The sequence below is a fragment of the Vombatus ursinus genome, unplaced genomic scaffold (genome assembly GCF_900497805.2).
Source record: "Vombatus ursinus unplaced genomic scaffold, bare-nosed wombat genome assembly UNPS02014830.1, whole genome shotgun sequence".
Taxonomy (NCBI): Eukaryota; Metazoa; Chordata; class Mammalia; order Diprotodontia; family Vombatidae; genus Vombatus; species Vombatus ursinus.
Genome location: NW_020954608.1, coordinates 25881636 through 25901349, shown reverse-complemented (window position 1 = coordinate 25901349; position 19714 = coordinate 25881636). Strand labels below are relative to the sequence as shown.

Sequence of the window (19714 nt, the reverse complement as noted above, 5' to 3'; positions counted from 1 at the left end):
TATGAATTTACTGTCTATGTGTTATTTTGTATTATTAACCAATCTCTCTTTCTAAGAGTCACTCCTATATAACATTGACTTTCTGGTTTAAATGTTAGCTCTTTATCCTCTAGCCACTCTACCTTTGATATATATGGCTGTGTGAACCTGGACACATTGATTAACTTCTCAGTGACATATGCAACTCTCTAAAATTATAAGCTTCAGATTGGTGTTGATTTGCATTGGTAGAGTTTACATATTTGAGAGTTTGTATGTTGGTTAAATCATAGGTCCAATCTCTATCTTAAAGCCACTGAGTTATTCTAGTTCATTTCACCTCTCTGTTTATTCTCAGAGTCCATTTCTGGATCCTCTTGCTTTAGCATGGACCCTCTCAAAGTTCAGTATGCTTATTCTTTTTCACCTACTTTCATTCTTTTAAGAAAATTTATCTTGTCTCTTGGATTCCTTCATAAGTAACCATCAGGAGTACACATATCTAATGAAGGACAGAGAATTGAGGGTTGGTAATTACAGTGTTTAGGCAGATATTTAGTGGGGTAGCCATGGGGCAAAGCCTGAAGGAAGTTGGTCCTAGCTAAGAGAAGGATATAGAGAGGCAGGAAGGGGAGAAGAGGAAAGTTGGAATAAAACAGAATTAATCATTGAGAAGGGTGAACTGAGTAGTTAATAACCCCTATCCTTAGGACTTCTGCCATATGATTCATTTTTGGTACAGGGTCATAGGTGGAGGTCGCAACTAAGGCATGGGCTACTTCCTCCTTCTTACCTCTACCCCACCTCCTTCTGTAGATCCAATCTGTCACCAAATCCTATCACTCCTTCCTTTATAGCAGCCATTAAATTTGTTACTTCATTTACATTCTCTCTGCTGCCACCCTAATACAGGCCTTTATCATGCCAACCAAGTGTAATCATTTTCTAAATGTAATACTATTACTTTTACTCTCTCCCTTTCCAAATATTGTTGTAGATGATTTCATTATGATTTACTCATGGACACTTGCTCTTGTAATGGCTCCCCATTATGTAAAGGATCAAGTTCAAACATCTTAGGCTAACATTTAAGGTCCTCTATAATCTGGCCTTGATCCCACAAAGAACATACAGTGCTTTTTTCCCTCAATAGTCCACCTCAAGACCTTTTTGCTTCTATTAGGGGAGTCATCTTATTGTCTTCTTTCCCTATTGTAGCAGATAGATTTGGAGTAAAGTAGAACAGTGTTTGAATCTTTTCTCAGACACTTACCAGATATGTGATCCTGGTCAAACCACTTAACACCTTGCAGCCTCAGTGGACTCAGTGGCCTCTCAAGTAGCTTCTGAGTCTAAATCTGGGGGCCATCTCCAGTTGTGCTGATTATATCTTGCCACTGGACCCAGATGGCTCTGGAGGAGAAACTGAGGCTGGTACAGCCCTCCCTCACTTAAGTCCAATTCACTTGCAAGTCATAGAATCACCTTCCTGAAGCCATGGTCCTTTTTGAAAATGAAGGACAAACAATAACCTGTGAGTAGTCTGGGCTGCCCCACTGGGGACCCAACAAGCAAGTTCCATTTGGGTAATGCAGCTCCTCCCTTTCTTCTTCCTCCTCCTCTTCTCCTTCCCTTTCTTGTTCCCTTCCCTTTCTTTTATATGTTGGGGTTAGGAAATCAGAAATTTTACAGACAAAACAAATGCAAGTCCAGCTTCCTAAAAGAACACAGGAATAAAGCAAACATGTTTTGAAATGATCCTTGGAATTTTTATGTTTCCAACATTGATTAATTTGGAGTTATTCATCCATTTCCAAAAAAGCTAAGGAGAAACAATTCTTTCTAAATTGTACTGCACATAGTTACCATGACTTCAAGCTTAAGGTAATTATCAAAGCATGTATTTGCAATGAACTTGAATTGATGAATATTTTCTAGTCTTTGACTTTGCAAATCTTGAAAGAGATTATCCAGTGGAGGAGGTGAGGAGGTTTCTGTTATGGGAATTTATTCGTAAAGTTCTATAATTGAAGGCATGACCTCTACCAAGGAACAATCCCAGATAAGCAAAAATTTAATTGTACTTCTTCATATTGGTGACTGACAAGTATTGGGGAAAAATGCCCGGGTGGTCTTGAAACGACATAAATCATTACCAATGGTCAGTTAGCTGAGTTGGTTAGAATGTAGTTCTATTGAGTTCAGGGTTATGAATCTGGTTTCTTTACAAACCAGTTGGCTTAAGCCTGTTCCAGGGTCACAGACTGTTCCATTAATACTGGCTATCCATTTAGCAAAGTTTATACTTAAGAAAAAGTGGGTCTGAGTTAGAGGATTTGAATGAATCACAACAAATCTGTCTCACCTACTGGGAAAATTATTGAAAGCATATTCATCTCTGTAGGTCAGATGTGTTATCTTCATATTTGAAGGATTGACCCTTATTAAGACCACTTAACTAATAATGATTATCGCATCTTTATGAGAGTGTTGCAACTAATGGCCATTCATTGAGGATGTTTTGGAAACTTTTTTTTTTTAATGAAAAGATTCTGGACACACATACTAGGAATCTAAGAATTATATTTCATCCAATTGTAGAAGCTACTCTAACAATGTTTCATTTCATGCTATTTATATTGCTTCTTATATTACATTATTCATTTATCCTTACACATAATATTATTACATTAGGACAACTAATATTTTTGGTTGCACACTGAGTGTTGAATACACACACAGTTATTTGAATCTCAGGACCTGTGTCTTAATTTTGAAATTTGCAACAGATTGATGCTGAAAATGAGTTTAGGTTACTATAGAGCTGAACTGATAGGCAATATGAAGTGATGAGCTAAGAGGTATTTGTTGGGGCTTTTAGCTATCACTAAAACTTTTGAGATGCTCGGTTGAGAGTTTAGAGAAATGACAAGATGATAAAAACAAAGTAAATCAGGGATAAGATACCAAATGAGAAGAAAAACAGAATTTTTGAAAACAATTAAAGTGGGAGGTCAGTGGCAATATCTACTTCTTGGGTCTTGTTTTCCATTGAATTCTCTATCTGTGATCCTGATGGCATGTAATATATACCGCAAAAGCCCCCACAAAAGTTTGTACAAGAATACTTCATATAATATTAATTCAACCAATATTAGTTTGCAAAAACATTACTAGTGCATTATATCTAAACTCCATGGTGGTACCTTAATACCCCACATAATGCCATTTGGCCACTTACTTCAGATCAGGGGCTCTTGACCCCTTATGACCTATGAAATCATTAAAAATGATAACTGTACTTCAATATAATTAGTTTTCTTTATAACTCTATGCATTTTATTTAATCATTTAAAAACATTATTCTGAAAAGAAGATTCACAAGCTTCACCAGTTTGCCAAAAGCTTTGTTGCCACAATATATGTTTAAGAGTGCCTACCCACAGACATAAATCAGATGATCAGGCTATTGCTTGAAACCAAATACTAACTCCCTTTTCCTTTGCAACTTTGCACTTACATGCTGGTGGTATACATATGGTACAATGTAGCAAAAATATATTCTACTTGAACTACATCATAGAATCCTCTCTTGTTGAGAGCCTGCAAAAGTGTTATTCCCATCCCTGGTTGTTGGGGATGCTCTTTCCCTTGCACAACATTCTATCTTCAACCTCTGTGACTTTTCAGAGATTGTCTGCATACCTGGGGTGCTCACTCTCCTCATCTCTTCCTCTTGAAATCCTTAGCTACTCTCAAGGTTAGCTCAGGTCCAATACAATTGAATAAGCACTTATTAAGTGTCTACTATGTGCCAGGCACTTTACTAAGTGCTGGAGGTGCAATTAACAAAAAGACAATCCCTTCCCTCAAAGAGCTTACAATCCAAAGGGGGAGACAACACATAAAAGAAGGCAGGAAAGTGGCAAGGGAGGTGGATTATACCAGTAGGTATCTGGTATTGGGATAGCTCCCCTTTTGGAGTTGAAACCAAGCAGAGCAGCAGATGCAAAGTGGAATGAGCTGAAAGTCCAGTTTCTGCCCTCTGTAAAGAAAGTCATTGGGAGGAGTTTGGTACTCCACTCTCCAACCCTCCAATCAGAAGCGGGAGGAAGATGAGGGAGGTGGTGTTAGTCAAGGCTTAAGTTAGCAGCAAGATGACATTAGAAGTGATGAGTGTAACATGGCAGGGGGATCTTGTTCCTTAGAACTGAAAGCAGCAAATGCAAAGTGGAGTGGCACCTTGAACACAGGATCTTTGCTGATATTGTAGTTGCCTGTGCACTCTTCACCTCTGCTCAAAATTACTTTGTATTCACTTTGCATATACTCTGTTTTTTCTTCACTTCTCTCTGTATATGGTATTTGTACCCAGTAGAATGTAAGCTCACTAAGGGCAAGGGCTATTTTATTATTATCTTTGCATGCCCAGGGCCTAACATAGTGTCTTTCATACAGAAGGAGCTTGATAAATGTTTATTGAATTTAGTTGTATTGTATGAGGGATTGGTATTTGGGTATATCTTAGATGAGTTGACCTCTGGAATTTCCTACAACTCTTAGATCCTATGACTTGCAATATTAAAAGGAGATTTCACATCTTTGATTTTCTAGAAAGGACAATAAGGTCAAATGTGGAACATTTCTTTCAAAATTGTTTTTCTTCAGTGAGTGTTCTTATTTCCAGTTTCACTTTACTAAGGTTTTCACTGGCTGGTTTCTTGGACACCAAAAGGCTTTCACATTAAAGTATACGGTGTCCTTTCCATGATTAGGAAGAGCAGGAACTGTTATGAGTTTAAGTTATATTTGGAATCATGGAGTTCATCAATTATTATCCATGGGATTCAGAGGCTGAGGCACAAGCATAGAAGAGGAATCAGAGAACAAGCAGGATCAACGGGAGAGGAATAGACTTCTCTTTAGATTATCTATCTCCTGAACAAGTTCAAATTAGCCTATCATCAGAGGTCAGTATGGGTTCAAAGAGGAAGGACATTATAGGATAAAATAAGTATGTGTAGCCAGTCCCAGGGGTGAGTTGTGAGGCTAAGGCATGCACTATACTTATGCCTAAACCAAGCAAAGGAACTTGGGCTAGGGATCTGGGTTAAGAAGTACACAGTTATGACTAGGGGAAGACAAGTTGGGCAGTCATTTAGGATGAACATTCAGGGAGTATAATGAAAGTGACTTTTTATTATTACTCTATATAAAATATAAAAATATTTATATCACAGATTTTAAATAAAATAGAAATATTTTTTGTCAGATATAACTATAATTATATTTTAAGTTAATGCACATACTTTTAATTGGAGAAAAATCTGCTTTACATGGCACGTAAGTATTTATTTTAGGATTAGCCAAGTAGTAAATGTTATGGTGAAGATTCAAAGCTTCCTATAGAAAACAGTACAGAGAGGGCACCAATTTGAAATGCCATTACATTAATTTTCCAAGCTTGCCTAGGGCACACAAATGCCTGCTCACTGATCTTCCTGGCAGGTAGGCTTTTTTTTTTGCAGGAGGAAGGTTTGAAATAGGTTTTATGTGAAGAGAGAAGGGAAGCTTGAATAGGATGTGGGAGGTTGTTCAAAGTGTGAAGGATGGTAACTGACAAAGCTGAGGGACAGGAAAAGAGGAAGGTGACAGGCATGACTAAAGACTGGCTGATTATAAGAAAAGAAGAAAGACTAGGCAAGGGAAAAGACGCAAGATAATAGATGAGGGTCAAATGCAGGGCTGAACTAGTAGCTCTTGAAGCTAAGGGCATTTCAAAGATAAGTAGGCAGAAGGGTGAAAGAAGATAAGAGTCAAGAAGGCCTAAGGGAGGAAAAAAACACCCCTATTTCCTTTGAAGAGAAGCATCAAAAGATGAAAGCAGAAATGTAAGGGTCTAAGTTTTTAGATGACTGAAAATGAGTAAATCAGAAAATTTATGTAAAGCACTTTACAATCCTTAAAGCTCAATGTAAATGTCAGCTATATTAAAAATAATATTTTTACTATACTATGCTACATCATATTGTTTTATATCATACTATGCTATAATATATCACAATACATTATTAATGTTATAATAAAGTAGTAATCCTCAGTTTTACCTTTTTTTTTTGGTGAGTGAAAGCATTGGGTGGCTCATTTGGTTGCTGGCCACAGACATCAAAGGTGAAGATTTAAAAAAAATAATTTGAAGCCCATGGTGAGAACCCTAAAGTAGCATTACCTAGGTTTTTTTTTCTTTTTTTAGCTTTTGCCTCCTCTTCAAATACAAAGCAAAACGGAGGATATATATGTCATAGGCAGATGAAGGGGAGGACTGAAAAATGCCACAGCAACAGCCATACACACATAGCCATTTGAACTTTGTTCAGAAGAAGTCTCCCAAAGAAGAAGTCTCCCAAATGGTTTGAGGTATAATGTGGATTGATTATTGGGTACTGAGGAGAGTTCAACTGGGCTTTCCAACCCCAAGTCAAATAGAAGCTTGAGATAAGGATGTGGCTTTTAGTACCAAGAAGAGGTGATTCAGAAAGACAGACTAAATGTCTTTAGGGTTTAATTAGTCAGTTGGCTGGTCTGAGTTTGTTTGGAAGAGCTTAACTCTTGGTAATAGAATTCATGGAGCCGATTCACTTCTTTTTCTTTCTAAAGCCCAAGATAAGAATTTTTTCTCATGCAGTGTTCATTGTATGTGATGGCCTGCATTTCTCCTAAAAGAGCTGAAGCTTAACTTCTGGGCTATAAGATAAAAGAAAGAAATGACAGAGCTAATTCCTTCTCCTGAGGTAGCACCTCAGCTGAATAGCATCTCTAATGCCAAAGAGATAGCAGCAGAAAAAGACAATCTTTCAATGAGCAGCAGAAACTCACCTTGTCCTCTGAGTGACTAGTAAATGAAAGCACATCATGTGGGAACGTGTGTGGCCTGAGCACACAAAGGGAGGGGCACACATGTCTCATTCATACACTTTCCCTGAAAGTTTTCCTCTTCCTGATCTATTTTTCAAATCAGTCATGGGACATGATGAGTTCAAAGGAAATACATTTAATGAAATGATATAATAAGAAAAGTAGTAGTACATCATTAATTGGCCCCCCAAAATATGGAGTCCACTCTCACAAATACTTGTGCCATCAGCCAGAAGGATGGCTGGGCATAGGAATCATGCAAATATAGGGGATATATTTGGTTAGGATACATGTATGGTAGGATAATTCATAGTTTATATCTGAAACAACATAGTGAAATGGCACTAGACCTGGAATACTGAAGACATCAATTCTACTTTCAACTCAGATACATTAAGTATGACTTTGGTAAGTCACTTAAATTCCAAGGCTCACCCCTGCACCTGCACAAGTGATCACTCCAAGAGATTACACTTTCAGTTATTCCCACCCTATCACTTATCTTCAGTTTCTCCCTGTCTGTTGGCTCCTTCCATATCACCTATTAACATGTCCATGTTTTCCCCAATCCTCAAAAAACAAAATAAAACCAAAAAAAAACACCTTACTTGATTTCCCAACCTCTGATTCTAGTCTCCCCTCTTTTAATTATTTCCTATTTTTCCTGTATACAGCTTGTTTGTACATATTTGTTTGCTAGCTCTCTCTCTCATTAGATTGTGAGGTCCTTATAGGCAGGCACTATTTTTGCCTCTTTTTGTGTGCTTAGTGCTTAGTATTGTGCCTGGCACATAGTAGGCACTTAACACATGTTTTCTGACTGATCGATCTGTATCTTAGTTTCCTTCTCTAAAATATCATCATTCTACCTTCTGCAGGTCCTGGTACCCTCTTGGCACTACAATACTATTCCCTTTGGTTGGCTGTTGAATCTTCGCTATTCCTTGTGTGTTATGTCTCCAGTAGGCATCTGGCTGGGCTGTTCTTACTTATGTTATCTATTGGACTTTTATTATAGTTCTCAGTTTAGGAACTACCTATTCTGCATAAGAGAAACAGTCAGTTCTTCCATCTTTTTTAAGGCCTAGATACCAAGTTTCAGTGCTTTAATGAAAGACTACACATCTAGGAACTAGGCAAAATACTTAGCTATGGCTTCTTCCCCATAACGACATGGATGTATGTTAGTTTACAGAGACAATATTTGCTCCAAAGGCTAAGATGTTTTGGAACAGAGTCATCTATTTAGTCTATTTTTTTTAAATTACCTACTTCTGCTACCATGATCCACATCTTTGCCTCATGCCTCTATATGACTTAGAATTAGAAAGTACTCTTATTTCCAGTCAGTTCTTGACAGACAAACTGCATTATTCTGCAAAACAGTTTTAGGTACTACCCTGCAACAAAACAGAAAGAGCTGTATGGGTCTAAGTCATTGTATTTTTACTTCAGTTTTCTTTCAATCCCTGGCAGCTTCTTTTGGTTTTTACCTTGAAATGGAGGTGAGGGGAAGGAAGGAATTAAAAAAAAAGGTTAGATCAATAGGACACTGGAAACTGATCCTGCACCTCAAATCTTCTGTCCTAAATATCTGACTTTCATATTCAATATTACATGCAGCAAACCTCTGAAGACTTGTCATTCTAAATTAATATATGTATATAGGTATATATATATATATTCTACTTTTCTATGAAATTTCTCCCTCCAAAAATACAAAGAACTCTAAGGAGATAGTTGTGATTAAGGATTTAACTTTTATAAGAACTTTTAATGAAGTTAAATAACTGATTCCTCTTAAATTTGATGGCATCTAGACCCTGGCAGAAGGCAGGGGCCACAAAATAGAAGCTGTAGCTAAATCCCTTACCTGTCAAGAGAATAAAAAAATAGACAACTTCCAGGCAGGGAAGACAAAAACAAACAAAAATACCTCTTCCTGGGTTCCCTGTAAAGCAGGAACTGCTTAGCTAGCATTTATGACCATATCTTAAAGCAGTCCAATTCATTTGTATTTGGTTTTCAAGGCAATGTGTATTGGGGAGGAAATTCAGAATGTGTCTGTTGCTGCCAGATGCATTGGTAGTTGTGGGAGGGATGTGTTCACATTTTGTGAATGAAATAGAATTTGCTCAGTCTGATCCTAGTGTACACATTTGTAAGCACTATGAAATGCATTAAAATGATTCCATTAATATTTTTAGATACATACCCCTATATCTAATAAGAGGCCAAATGATACCCAGGTATCTACGACCTTAGTTCAAAGCTTTGTCTGTACTACTGCTATGAATTGGCCTTCCTGCCTCAGCTCTCCCCTTTCTAATTTATACTCCACACAGTGGCTGAAATGATTTTTCTTAAGTGCAGATCTGATTATGTCACTGCCTTACTCAATAAACTTTAGTGGTTACCTATCACCTCTAGGATAAAATATGTTTAGTTTTTAAAGGTTATTCTAATATAGCCCCAAATTTTCAAATCTTTCTAATCTCACCATATGCTTGCTTACTCCCCCCATTTTGCACTCTGTGGTTGAGCCAAACTGGTCTCTCTATACTTTATTGAGGATACTCAATCTACTATCTCTGTGACCTTTTATTAGCTATCTCCTATGACTGAAATTCTCTCCTTTCTTGTGTGTGTCTAAGAATCTCTCATTTCCTTCAACATACAGCTCTCAAGTGCCAACTGATGCCTTTCCTGATCTCCCAAAATGCTAGAATACTCCCTCCATAACTATATATTTATTCTTTATATATTCAATTATACATGTAAAATATCCACCAATGAAATATAAGCTCCATGACAGCAGAGCCTGTTTCTTACTTTTCTTTTCCTTTTTTGTCTTTGTATCCTGAATGCCTGGTATAGTACCTGACACAAAGTAGTCAATTGATATGTTTTATGATTGATTCTTATTTCTCCATTTTATCCTTAGATGAACTGCTAACTAACTAAACGAATTCCCTAAAGATTTAGGGAGGATTTCCCAGAAGAACAAAGAATAAACAATGTTGTTCAATCATTTCAGTCATGTCTGACTCATTACCCAATTTGGGGTTTTTCTCGCAAAGATACTGGAGAGGTCTGCCATTTCCTTCCCCAGCTCATTTTGCAGATGAAGAAACTGAGGGAAATAGTATCAAGTGACTTGCAAAAGTTCAATAGCTAGTAAGTATCTGAGGCCAGACTTGAACTTAGAAAGATGATTTCTTCCTGACTCCAGTCCCAGAACTCTACCCACTGTGTTACAATAGATTAATAGGAATTCTCAAATGATGATCTCATGGACATTTAAAGAGAATAAGCTCATATACTTCTTTGATTTGAACATATTAGTCATTCTCTAGCTCAGGGGGAAGTAAAAAGGAAACAAATTGGTTAAGGGAAGGAAAAAAGGAACTGTGCACCCTGATGAAGGAGTACTTTCTTCTCTTATTTATTTTTAACATTACTTTTTTTAAAACAATTTTGAGTTCCAAATTCTCTCTCTTCCTACCACCCCTCCCTCACCCATATACATGTGAACTTGTGCAAAATATATTTCTATAGTAGCCATGTTGCAAAAGAAAATGTACACAAATAAACAAGAAAAATAAAGAAAATGAAAAAGTATGCTTCAATCTGCATTCAGAGTTCATCAGTTCTCTCTCTAGAGATGGATAGCATTTTTCGTTATGGTCCTTTGGAAATTTCTTGGATCATTATTTTGATTAGATAAGTCTTTTACAGCTGATCATCATTAAAATATTGCTGTTATTGTGTTCAATGATCTCTTAGTTCTAATTAATTTGCTCTGCATCAATTCATATAGGTCACCCCCTTATTATTTCACAATAGTATTCCATCATAGTCATAAACACATAAACATCATAGCACAATAGTATTCCATCATAGTCATAAACCACAACTTGTTCAGCCATTCCCCAATTGGTGGGCATCCCCTCAACTTTCAATTCTTTGCTGCTACAAAAGAGCTGCTATAAATATTTTTGTACAAATAGGTCCTTTTCCCTTTAAAAAAAATTTCTTTGGATACAGACCTAGTAGTGGTATTGCTAGGTCAAAGGGCATGCACAATTTGCTCTTTGAGTATGGTTCCAAATTGCTTTCCAGAGTGGTTAGATAAGTGTATGACTCCACAATAGTGCATTAGTGTCCCAATTTTCCCACTCCTCCTCCAACATTTATCATTTTCCATTTCTGTCATATCCAATCTGATAGGTGTGAGGTGGTATCGCAGAGCTGTTTTAGCCTCTGTAGAGCTTTGATTTCTTCATCATATCCTTTTATGATTAATCATTTGGGGAATGACTAGTATTCTTATAAATTTGCCTCAGTTCCCTATACAGTTGAGAAATGAGGCCTTTATTAGACAAACTTGCTATAATTTTTTTATATTACTTCATTGTTTTTAGTACCTTTTAGCAAAATGTATTTACCTGATTATCTCTTTTAAGTCTATTTTTTCTTTATCTGAGATCATGATTTCTACCCTTGCCTTTTTATTTTAGTGAAGTATAATAGATTCTGTTCCAGCCTCTTATTTTATTCTTTCTGCTTCAAATACGTCTCTTATAAACAACACGTTGTTGGATTCTAGTTTCTAATCTATTCTGTTATCCACTTCTATTTTTGGGTGAGTTTATGCCATTCACAGTTATGATTACTAATTGTATATTTCCCTCCATCCAATTTTTCCACTTCTCCTTTTCCATCTCTCTCTGTATGTCTCTGCCTCTGTCTCTCTCTCTTGTCCCTCCTCAAAAGCTTGTTTTCTTTCTGACCACTACTGTCTTAATCTACCTTCCCTTTTCTCATCTCCAACCCCATCCCTCCATCTCTCTCTCATCCCTTTCCCCTCCTACTTCCAGGTTGGATAACATAGAGTTCTATATCAAATTGAGAGTGTCGGGATATTCTTCCCTTCTTGAACTAATTCAGATGAGAGTGAGGTTCAAGTATTTCCTGTCCCTACACTGAAAAATCTCTTCCTTGAATACTTTTATGTGAGATATTCCCCTTCTCCCAGTGCATCTTTCTTTCTCATCCCTTAACTTTTTGAGATCATCTCAACATTATCAACTCACTCCAGTTCCCTGTTTCTATGCAGTCCTTCTAATTGCCTTAATAATGATAAAGTTCTCAGCAGTTACATGTTTTATCTTCCCATATAGGAATGTAAACTGTTTAACCTTGTTGAGTCACATGTTGTGATTTTTCTTTCATGTTTATCTTTTTATGCTTTTCTTGAGGCTTGTGTTTGAATATCAGATTTTCTATTCAGCTCTGGTTTTTTTTTCATTAGGAATGCTTGAAAGTTCTCTATTTCATTAAATAAATTTTTCCATCTGAAGTATTATACTCAGTTTTCCTGGATAGGTTATTCTTTGTTGTAATCTTAGCTCCTTTGCCTTTTGGAATATTATATTCCTTTAATGTGGAAGTTAATAAATCTTATGTGAACCTGACTATGGCTTCTTGATATTTGAATGATTTCTTTTTTTGCTGCTTGTAGTATTTTCTCCTTGACTTTGGAGCTCTGGAATTTGGCTATAATATTCTTGGGAATTTTCATTTTGGGATCTCTTTCAGGAGGTGATTGCTATATTCTTTTAATTTCTATTTTTCCCTCTGGATCTAAGATATAAGAGCAATTTTCCTTTATAATTTCTTGAAATATGATATCTAGGCTCTTTTACTGATCATGGTTTTCAGGTAGTCGAATAATTCTTAAATTCTCTCTCCATAATCTATTTTCTACATCAGTTGTTTTTCCAAAGATATATGTCTTATTTTCTTTTATTTTTATTCCATTGACTTAATTTTATTGTTTCTTGAAGTCTCATGGAAACTTAGCTTCCACTTGCTCAATTCTAATTTTGAAGAAAATAATTTCTTCATTGAGTTTTTGTATATCTTTTTCCATTTGGCCAATTTTGTTTTTAAAGGAGTTCTTTCAGTGAATTTTTGTGCCTCTTTTACTGAGCTGTTAATGGTATATTTGTAATTTTCTTGCATCATTTTTTCTTTCCTCAATTTTCCTTGTACCACTCTTATCTCTTTATTTAATACTTCTAGAATATCTTGTTGGGTTTGTATCAAATTTGCCGAGTTTTGTTTTTGTTGTTGTTGAGGCTTTGCTTATACGTGTTTTCATGTTGTTGTCATTTCTGAGTTTGTGTCTTGATCTTTCACTGCCCCGATTGTAGTTTTTCATGGTAAGGTTCTTTTTTTTGTTTTTGTTGTTTGCTAATTTTTCTAGTCTATTTCTTGAGTTTAAACTTTATGTTAAAGTTGGGCTCTGATCACCTAGGTGGGGAAGCACTGTACCATGCTTCAGGTTTTTTCTTCCTGTTTTTGGAGCTAGTTCTGGGGGTCACCAAGTTTTCAGTACTTCCAAGGTCATGTTATCCTGGGAGAGATGTGGTCACTGCTCTGGTCTTTACCCAAGTAGGGCCCCTGCTCCCTTGTAGCCATAAGTGCTAGTACTTCTCTCTGCTTTGAAACTATGACCAGGGGCCCTGCTCCCTATTGACTGAAAAAAAAGCACTCCTTTATACCCCAGAGCTGCGAGCTGGAACTTGTATAGGCAATAGAGTTGCCTCTGAATCCTCTGGGTCAGCTAGGGTCCCCTATAATCCCTTTCTGATCAAATGTCCAATTCCTTTACTGTCTCTGGGCAGAGAACAATTGAAACTGTTGCTGTTGCTGCTGTAGCCACCTCCAAGGCCCACTGCTGGTTTTTGCCATACTATTTTCAGTAGGTTTTCACCCCAGTGTCACAAACATCTCCTACTGATGTTCTAAATTGTCTAGGGCTGGAATTATGCCTCAGTCTGATCTTTTACTGGCTATGCAGCTCCAGAATTCCATTTGACTTATTTTAAAGTTGTTTGGATGAGAATGTTGGAAGAGTTTTGATGGATTGCTATCTCTACTCTGCCATCTTGGTTCTGCCTCAGCTGTGTCTTTTAAAACATTTCATTCATGGAGTGTTAGGTGAAGTCCAGCAGACTGCCTCAAAACAAATTCAAATTTTATAGGGTTAAACAGAGTATTTCCAGATCCTGCCCACTTAATGTTTCACCTCATATTCTGCCACAATTGCAACTTTCTGTTTCTTTTTGTGTGGTGTTCATTGTCTGTCCTGATACTTAATGAGCTCAGAAAACATAAGCCCTAGAATAATGTAAAGTTACTGACAGCAGGGACTGTTTTTTTTTTATTTTTCTATCTTTCTGTGCTTAATAAATCATTTGGTACATGGTAGGTAGTTAATCAATGCTTATTAATTGATTGGGTCTCATTCTAGCCTTTGGTTTTTTTGGGCTATATTTTATGTTATGATATATAAATAATGTTTATAACTTAGTACTTCTGAATGTCTAATTTAAAGACTAAAATGAGGCAAAAATTAGATACCTTTGTTTGACAAAGACAAGAATACATTATTGCAGAAGATAATCAATAAATAAGAATTTATTAACCATTTTATGTCAGACATTACTGTGCTAGGTACTGGGGACATACAAAGGAAAAAAAAATGAAATAATCCCTATCCTCTAGTTTATATTCCAACTGGAGAGGATCAAGGAATTGATGAATGGCCTCTCTTAGAAATTTTATGGAAAGAAAGAAGGAGTTGCACCTACAATCTCTGCCATAATGACCTTTGTTCAGTGTGTAAATACTGGAGGGGATTCACATACAGCAGGTGTAGCTTTAGTTATCCAAAAAGGAAAATTCCCTATCACAAAGTAAAGGAAATTCCCTTCCCAGATTTTTCGCAAGTTCTTTTTTTTCCTCCAAAGCAGTTAAATTTTTTTGGCTTTGATTATTCATTGAGAAATCTGAGAATATCTGTGGCAATTTATCCAGGTTATCCAGGTAATTAATTAATATTCAGTATCTTTTCTTTAGAGATGATGCCTTCTCATACTCCATATTTAAATGTTACTTGCTATTCAGGAAGATGGGTTTCTGTAGAGAAGCTATAGCTAGAGGGAAATAGTTTGAATTTTGGTGAGTCTGCTAGGAAATCAGTCTATGTTTCATGGCTCTTAGGGATTGCCTAATGATCTGAACCTATTCTGAGAATGTAAAGCCCAGCAGTTCAATTCTATTTGGGCTATTAAGTTACTGTATAAATTTGGGCACAGTTATAAAGTTCTATTCATTTTACTTTTATACTATTGATAAGATTACAAAAGGGTATTTGAGATTTTTTTTAAAAGTAATTTTTATGGTCATTTTCTGAGATTAGTATAGATCCAACCCAATAGTTTATGCTGTGTACACCCATTGATTTAGTAGGATAATGATTATTGATTCCCAGAGCAATTACCCTGACATATTATTAGATTCTGAACCATTTATTGTATCTCTTGTTTAATTGATAAATCAGGAAAGTATAGATATAAAGATACTTCCATTTTTAGGTTATTTGTAATTGGATTTGAAGCATCTTTTTACACATTTAGAAACCTGGGAAAAATTTTAAAGCTTCTGAGTAGACAAAATTGTTGTTATACAATACTGACATTCTCTCAGAGTTGCTGTTGCTGTTATTCTCCTCCTTCTCCTTCTCCTCCTTCTCCTTCTCCTCCTCTTTTTTTAAACAGGTAATTCTTGGAAGTTAATATGATTGTTTTCTATCAGAAATTGGGCAGCCATTCCCTCCAAGGTGGTGCTGTGAATGGAGCTATAGATCTTTTGGAAAGAAAGCCAGGACATTTGGCTTTGAAGCAATGTTTGAGAAAACCCAACAAACCACTGTGGAAGAAAGTAGAAAAGATTTTGAAGCCAGAAAGAGATAGAATTAAGAAGGCAACATGAAAATAATGAATCAATGCCTTCAGGCTCAAGTTTGACCAAATATCCTTCTATATTAGCTTCCAGTGATACAGAGAGTGGGGGAAATGAAGATAGCTTTGATGAAGAATTAATTGGGCCTCTTTTTTACATAGAATCACCCAAATATATCTGAAGATACAGATGAACTCATAGGGTGATTCCTACCTGGATACCTGGACAGTGACAATGATGATGATGATGATGATGATGAAGAAGATGAAATACAAGATGAAATTAACCCTATGAAAAAACTATTTGATTATCATGATCATGAAGTTACTCTGTAGCATGTCAATAAAACAATTTCTGCCTTAGGTCTTGTCCCTTCAGGAATCATTGGCAACAGGAAGATTTGTTTATGATGTGACATTTTGGAATTTTGCAGGGATGGATGATTTCCTTCAAGCTTTCCAATCTCTTCAACCCTGTGATGGTCATAAAATTAAGTGGCTATAGTATAGCAGCTCAGGAGATGTAATTCTTCTTGTGTCTAGAAACTCTCAGGTCAAAGTGATGAAATTTGTGAAAGGAAACCAGTATATTGTAGACATGGTCAACCCCAAGGGTCACACAACAATGCTTAATACTGGCTGTCGGCTTGTCAAAATAAAGGAAGGATTTTTGACTTGTTCACATGATGGAATTATGCAAACCTGTGATGTGGACAAGGATATAAAGCACAAAAGCATGTTTGAACCTAAAACAGTTCAAGGGAAAGAAAAAAAAAGTAATTTTGACCACTTGTACATATGGTAGAGATGGGAAGCTCATTGCAGTAGACTGCCAGGATGAAAGTGTCCAGATATGGTTTAGAAATATGAGTGTTCATAACAAATTCTGCTACAGGGAAGCCCATGATTCTAGCACAAACACTTCTTCTGTGACATTTTCTTATGATGGCACTGTCCTTGCCTCTCAGGGATGAGACAGCACTGGAAAACTATAGGATATCCAACAGTTTAAGAGATCACTTTTTTCAGCTTCCAGTCTTCATATTTTTTCCTCAATGACTGCTGCTTCAGTACAGATGAAAAGCTGTTGGTCACTGGAACATTTGTTAAGTAAGGAGGTGGCAGTGGCAGACTTGATTTTTTTTTTTGAGTGCCAGACATTCAGTAAAGATTATGAAATTGATGTCACCAATGCAAATGTGGTATGCTGCTTGCAGCATCCCAAGTTACACCAGATCATGGTTGGAACAAGAAATGGGTTGGCTAAGTGTATTATGATCCCAATAAGAGGCAGAGGGGAACAAAATTATGTGTAGTTTTAACTTCTATTTTAATGAATGAAAGAGTACACACAATGACACTTTAACTCAAGACTACATCATAACTCCTTATGCATTGCCAATGTTCCATGAGCCACATCAGGTGACAGTTGGAGAAGGATAGATTAAATCTTCTGAAGTCTCATGAACCTGAACACCTCTGTGGCAGGCCCAGGTTGTGGTAGCAGAGTTGCAACTCCTGGAAGAACCTTGTCATCATACATATTGAAAAATATAGGGCCTACAGTCTGAGGGGGAATCTAGTGGCTGATCAGAGAGAGATTGCAGGGATCTCTTTGCTGGTGCTGAGGCAGGATACTCTTGCTTTGCCTGTACTTGGATCTGGGTTACAGTTCTTGGTAGTGGTCCTGGTGTGAAGAGGACCTCTGGCGTGGTGGAGCTTGTAGTGGGGTTGGAGAAGGAATCTTCCTCACAGTTCCAGGGCAGAAAAGAGTGTTTGTGGTCACTCATAAACCAGAGCACAGGCCAGGAAAGGAGTAAACACCTCATTTTTGATCATACCACCTTGGAAAAACTGAAAATTTACAGGTTCCTAGAAGTATCTCTGAAAACAGCTACAAAAAACCCCCAAAGTTTGGGACAGTACATTCTTCACACTGGAGGCAGACACCTACCTTAACAAAGAGTTTAAACCTCAAATAATTGGCCAGGGACATGAGCAAACTATGTAAAAAAAGGTCAGACCATAGAATCTTTCTTTGGTGACAAAGAAGATCAAAATATACAGTCAGAAGAAGAAGACAACAAGGTCAAAGCACCTACATCCAAAACCTCCAAGAAAAATGTGAATCATTCCCAGGCCATGAAGGAGCTCAAAGAGTATTTTGAGAAGCAAGTAAGAGAAGTAGAGGAAAAATTGGGAAGAGAAATGAGAATGATGTAAGAAAATAATGAAAAACAAGTCAACAGCTTGCTAAAGGAGACCCAAAAAATACTGAAGAAAATAATACCTTAAAAAATAACCTAACCCAAATGGCAAAAGAGGTTCAAAATGCCAAATGAGGAGAAGAATGCCTTCAAATGCAGAATTGGCCAAATAGAAAAGGAAGTCCAAAAGCTCACTGAAGAAAATACTTCCTTAAAAAGTAGAATGGAGCAAATGGAAGCTAATGACTTTATAAGAAATCAATAAATTGTAAAACAAAATCAAAAGAATGAAAAAAATAGAAGACAATGTGAAACATCTCATTGGAAAAACAACTGATCTGGAAAACAAATCCAGCAAAGATAATTTAAAAATTATTGGACTATCTGAAAGCCATGATCAAAAAAAGAGCCTAGATATCATCTTTCAAGAAATTATCAAGGAAAACTTCCCTGATATTCTACAACCAGAGGGTAAAACGGAAATGGAAAGAATCCACTGATCACCTTCTGAAAGAGATCCCCAAAAGAAAATGCCTAGGAATATCATAGCCAAATTCCAGAGTTCCCAGGTCAAGGAGAAAATATTGCAAGCAGCCCGAAAGAAACAATTCAAGTATTGTGGAAAAACTATCAGGATAACACAAGATATAGCAGCTTCTACATTAAGGGTCTGGACTATCAGTCAATGCACCTTTATCATAGCAGTTCTGGAAGGCCTTACTGGATGATGGAAATTGATATTCTTAATGATTATTCTGAAATTCTTGCATGAGCCTTCAAATACCATTGGTGATGGTTCAGCAACATCTGCTGTTCATTCAGGATCTGAGAATGTGGTTCACCTGGGCCACATGACTTTAATTCATTAAAGGCAGCTAGATAGTCTCTTACTATTTCCTAACTTACCTTGAACATCAACTCACTATTGCATCATTTTATTCTGCAATTTCCATGGTAAATAAGTATTGAGCAGTTCTGTCTTTTCTTTGTTGTCAGTTATCATCATCCCATCCACCCAACTAAAAGCTTCTATTCTTTCTTCTATTGTTCTTTTTCTCCTATTAGCTAACCTCCTCTTTCCCATGCCACTCTTTTTTGCTGTCCTTGGCTTCCCTTTCCATCATCAGTTCCTCACTCTGTTTTAATAGCACTGTACCACAATCATATTCTTACATTTTCTGTTATTTGGATTTTTTTTAACTTTTACATTTCTTATTAAAACCTGAATTGGTTGGCAAGTCCCTGTGCAGCTACACTGACTTATTTAGGAATATCCCATTTTCCCTCCTCACTGTAGTAGTTTCCTTTTGTGTCATCAGAATTTCATTCTTTAGCTTTCTTCATCTCTCCCCCCTACCTCAGCTGACTTCTCTTGAAACATTATAGTCCATGAAATCTTCCCTATATTTCCTTAGAACTCTTTTAAAAAGCTGCTTTCCCTGCATAGTAATCAATCAATATTTATTGTGTCAGGTACTGGGCTAAGTGCTGGGATTACAAAAAAGAAGCAAAAGAAGTAGTCCCTTCTTAAGATATAATAGGGGAGACAACACACAAACAAATATATGCAAAGCAGGCTACATATAAGATAAATAAAAAGTAATCAACAGAGGGAAGGCACTAGAATTAAGAGGGATTGAGTAAGGCTTCCCATAAAAGAAGAGATTTTAGTTGAGACTGTAAAGAAATCTGGGAGGTCAGTAGGTGATATGGAAGAGAGAGAGTATCCCAGGCATCAGGGACAGCCTACCATAATGCCTGGAGTTGAGAGTGGAGTGTCTTGTTCATGGGATGGCTTGG

General features: G+C 36.7%; 1 pseudogene; it reads left to right on the top strand.

Annotated features, from left to right (window-relative positions):
• LOC114025464 overlaps nt 1-17278 on the top strand; it is a 94051-nt pseudogene extending 76773 nt beyond the window's left edge.
• Nucleotides 17279-19714: the final 2436 nt, after the last annotated feature.